The sequence below is a fragment of the Dasypus novemcinctus genome, chromosome 21 (assembly GCF_030445035.2).
Source record: "Dasypus novemcinctus isolate mDasNov1 chromosome 21, mDasNov1.1.hap2, whole genome shotgun sequence".
Lineage (NCBI taxonomy): Eukaryota > Metazoa > Chordata > Mammalia > Cingulata > Dasypodidae > Dasypus > Dasypus novemcinctus.
Genome location: NC_080693.1, coordinates 37372731 through 37377521, shown reverse-complemented (window position 1 = coordinate 37377521; position 4791 = coordinate 37372731). Strand labels below are relative to the sequence as shown.

The 4791-nt window shown below is 45.6% G+C and overlaps 1 pseudogene; it reads right to left on the bottom strand.

The window, feature by feature from the left end:
* Nucleotides 1-3977: 3977 nt before the first annotated feature.
* LOC111766359 (U1 spliceosomal RNA) lies at nucleotides 3978-4126 on the bottom strand (annotated as a pseudogene).
* Between the last annotated feature and the right edge of the window lie 665 nt (nucleotides 4127-4791).

The window sequence follows — 4791 nt, the reverse complement described above, 5'->3', positions numbered from 1 at the left end:
TTTCCTATTATAAAAGCCAATCCATTTTTGGCATATGGTGTTGGCAGCCTTTAGCAAACTAAAACACCCCCCATTTTACAGATGTGGACTCTGAGGCTCAGGAAAGATAAGGGGTGAGAATCAAATCCAGTCGTATCAGACTCCAGAGTCTGTGCTCTTTCCGTGGCCCCTGAAGGCCAAATCCGCCAGCCTCTGGGTAAAATGGGGTCTCACTAGACTCTTGGGTGAATACAGCCTAAGAGGCTTGATCTCCAAACAAGCAGAAGCAAGAACAGTGACCTGGGGAAACTTAGGAAGAGGCTGAGATGAGCTGTCTGGGAGGTGTAAGTTAGGCTGGGGTGGGCACTGGTGAGAGTAGAGGGGGCAAGTTTGGAAAACAGGTCTCTTTGGATATTTTCATGTTTCTTAAAGCAACAGCTCACAAGCAAGTCTTGATGGATGCCCTTTGGGGCAAATGTAAGCCCCAGTGACCCCCCAGCCCATCATTATCCCAGCTCAGAAAGAATAAAAAGGATCAGAACTCATTTCTAGTGGAGCTGGCCGGCCTTGCGCAATCACTGCCCTAAGCTTTGCCTCTGGCCACAGCTGGGCTCAGGCGATTCCTAAATTCCAATGTGTCAGGTAATCCTAGGTAGGAAGGTGTGCAGGAAAGAGGGAGAGTAGAGTGGGAGGAGGAAGGGCTGTCCAAGCCCCTCTCCCCAGGACCTGGTGTCCTGAGCTGTGTACTCTTAGACAGAAAACAGGGAGGACGGCAGCCTACTCATTCATTCTTTTCTCTTTTTTAAAAGTGTTTTTCAATGAGGTATTTTTAGCAGTCAGAACAACCAACACCTTGTGCACTTCCCAGCTTTGCCAAATTTAAAGTCTTTGCATCAGACGTTTTTAAGAAGGAGCATAACCTCACAGATACACTTAAAGCTTCCTGTGAACCCTGCCTGATGCCATTTCCCTCCCTACATCCTCCTGCCCTCTCCAGAGAAAGCTTGTATCCTAAATTTGTTGATCATTACACACATTTTGTACTGTAAACACATGTGCATCCAAAAACAATGCATGGAGTTGTTTTTGCATGATTTTAACCTTCACATATGAAGGAAGCTTTGCTTCCTTCTGCAACTTGCTTTTCTCATGCAATGTTGTGTTATTTACATTTATCCCTGGTGACATAAGTAGCTCTAATTTGTTAATTTTTAGAGCTATGTTATATTCCATTGCATGACTCTTCCATATCGATTCATATATACTCCCGTTGATGGACATTTCGATGTTTCCAGTTTTTTGTTATCACAGACAATGTGGCAGTAAAATATGTATATGTGTTTCTTTGTGCTTGAGTGAGAGAAATTTCTGTAGGGTGTATACCTGGGAGTGAATTGCTGTGTTTCAACTATCTGTTGCTGTAATAATTGCTGCTCCCCTGCAAAAAACACCACCACCCCACAATCTTAGAGCTTAAAACTTATTTCTCATGTTTCTGTGGATTGAACTGGGTGGTTCTTCTGTTCCAGAGGTGTTTGCTGAAATGCTCGGAGTGCTAGAAGTTCCAGAATGGCCTTATACGTGTGATGAGTGCCTCGGTGCACTTCCATGTGGCTTTCTCATGTCACAAGCCTCACTTGGGCTTCCTCACAGCATGGCGCTGGGTGCCCAGAAAGAGTGCTCCAAACACAAATGTGGAGGCTGCAGACGGTGACACAGCACACTTCTGTTGCATTCTTTTTTTTTTATTTTTTTTATTTTTATTTTTTTTATTTTTTTTTAAGATTTATTTTTATTTATTTAATTCCCCTCCCCTCCCCCGGTTGTCTGTTTTCTGTGTCTTTTTGCTGCGTCTTGTTTCTTTGTCCACTTCTGTTGTCATCAGCGGCACGGGAAGTGTGGGCGGCGCCATTCCTCGGCAGGCTGCTCCCTCGTTCGCGCTGGGCGGCTCTCCTTATGGGTGCACTCCTTGCGCGTGGGGCTCCCCTACGCGGGGGACACCCCTGTGTGGCACTGCACTCCTTGCGCGCATCAGCACTGCGCATGGGCCAGCTCCACAGGGGTCAAGGAGGCCCGGGGCTTGAACCGCGGACCTCCCATGTGGTAGACGGACGCCCTAACCACTGGGCCAAAGTCCGTTTCCCATCTGTTGCATTCTTTTGATCAAAACAGCTTATAGGCCAGACCAGGTACAAGTGGAGGCGAAATAGACCCCACCCCTTGACGGAAGGAGTGGCCAAGAATTCACCTGCGCCTTTAATCTGCCACGGTTGGCGCATCACCTGTGCATATTTTTAATTACTATCTAATGCCAAATATTCTACCAAATAGTTGTTCCAATTTATACTCCCAACTTCTGTGTGAAAGTTCCTGTCTTTCTTTGTCATCTGTGTATGAGAGTTCCTGAACTCTGCCACGACACTGAGTGTTGTTGTATTTTAAATTTTGTGCCAATCTGATGGGTGTGGAGTAGCATCCCAGTGGTGTTTACATTTTCATTTCCCTGATTGCTAGTGAGGTTAATTAAACTGCTTATTGACCTTTATTGGATTTTCTCCTCTATGGCTGGGTTTCCATCCTCATAGTCCATGTTTTAACTAGTTCATCCTTTTCTTATTGATTTGTAGCTCTTTACATATTCTGGATACTGTACTCCTTTGTCAAGCACATGTATTGCAAATACCAAAGTCCCTGGAGGAGGCTGGGGAAGAAGCTGGGCTAGAGAGTGCAAATGGAGTCAGCCAAGGGCTGGAAGTGACTGGCAGCCAGACCAGGGAGTCGGGGAGTGGGCGGGGAGTGACCCTGCCAAGCAGGCTACGGAAGACTGCTGGGAGGAATTCCCATGAAGGAGTGCAGATTTCTATGGAGGCCTTTTTTAAAGTTTACTTTTTACTTTTTTTTTTTTTAACTTAGATTACATAAATGTTACACCAAAAAATATAGAGGATTCCCTATGCCCTGCTCCCTAGCCCTCCCACAATTTCCCACATCAACAACATCCTTCATTGGTACATTTGCCACAATTGATGAACACGTCTTGGAGTGTTGCCACTAAGCGATGATTAGAGCTTACATTGTACTTTACACCCTCTCCCACACTTTTTTGCAAGTTATTACAAGATATACAGTAGCCTGTATCTGTCGTTGCATTGTCGTTCAGGGTAATTCCCAAGTCTCTGGAGGTTTTCGATGCGGTGGTGTGAGCTCACGGGGCAGGGCACCCACCGAGCCCTCCTAGCTGGCGGGGCCTGCCCCGTGAGAATGGTGCTCCTGGCTTGGAAAGACCAGGAGCCTGGTGGAGGGGATCAAGGTTGTTCTGCAGTGTCACCAAGCGACCAAATCAGCCCCTCGGGGGAGGCTGGGCTGACAGGCTGGGGAGGAGGCCACCAGTGTAAACACAGTCCTCTCTGGCCTCTCAGGGTGACTGCTTTTCTTCTGGCTCTCCAAATGCCAGTCAGACTCTTGGGGCGCAGTAACTGAAGGCGCTCCAGCCTGTAATTCAGAGGCCGTGCTCCCAGGCACGGCAAGACCTCGGGCAGGGGATGCCCAGAACTGTGCTGCTGACAGGCCAAGGCCAGCCCTCAGTGCCCCTTTTCAGGCTGTTTCTTGGGACATCAGCTTTTCCTTCTGGGAAGAGATCCATAGAAGAAAGACACTAAACATCTAAGTTGGCAATCTATATCATGAGGTATAAAATGTGTTGACCCACGGATTCAGTAACAAGACAGGAGTGTCTCGTACCCCCAGGAGATCAGCCTTTTCTAATAATTCCACTTCAAGAGGTGTACAAAGTTCTATATACAAATATTTTCACCAGACCATCGTCTGTAATTTTGGAAAAAACTAAATATCCAATAATAAGGGATGGCTTAACAAATTATGACACATCTATAAAGTGATATTTCATGGAACCAGTTGAAATACTATCATAAATGACTTTAATGACTTTGCTGAATTCCTCTTCCTTCCTTCCCACTCTCAACAATTTTTTTTTTCACCTGGGAAAAGTACAAATGCAGTCTCCCACTACCAGAAATTAGGCAGTCGAGTTTCCCACATTTGGGGGAATCTCAGGGGTCAGCACATCTGGAGTGCAATGGATGAGGCTCGCCTTCGTGATCATGTCTCTCCCCTGCCGGGGAAGTATCTCTCACCAAAGGTTTATATTATCATTTTAAGCTATTTGCACAATGGCATCTTAGTGCTAATTGTATGTTCATTAGCTTGGTAGCAATGGGATTGAACATCTTTTCATATATTTATCAGTTATGTCCATTCCTTTGTGATTTGTCTAATCTAACTTTCATCTATTTTTCTATCAGAATGTGCACCTTTTTCTTATTGAATTAAAAAATATTATTTTTACTTTGAAATCATCTTAAACTTACAAAAGTTGCATATACAGTGTAAAGAAATTTTATTTCCTGACCCATTTGAGACCTGATGCCCTACCACCCCCAAAATATTTCAGTGTGTATTTCCTACATAACGACAAAATCAGGTAATTGACATTGATATTTGTGGCAGATTGTATTTTCCAAAGCTGGCCACAACTGGTCTTATATCCCACGTGTTCTACAGCAAGACCTCAACACTCTTCCTGTTGAGAGGTGGGGCCTGTGTTTCCTTCTTCTTGACTCTGGGCAGGTTTGTGCCTTGCTCGTAACCTAGACAATGGAGAAGAAACGACACTGTGTGACTGCCAGCTTCTGCCTTGCTGGGTTCAACATTTGCTCCTGGAGCCTAGAGCTGCCGTGTGAGAAATCTGCCTTCCCAAGGCCACCCTGCTGTGGAGAGGACGTCAGAGTGCTC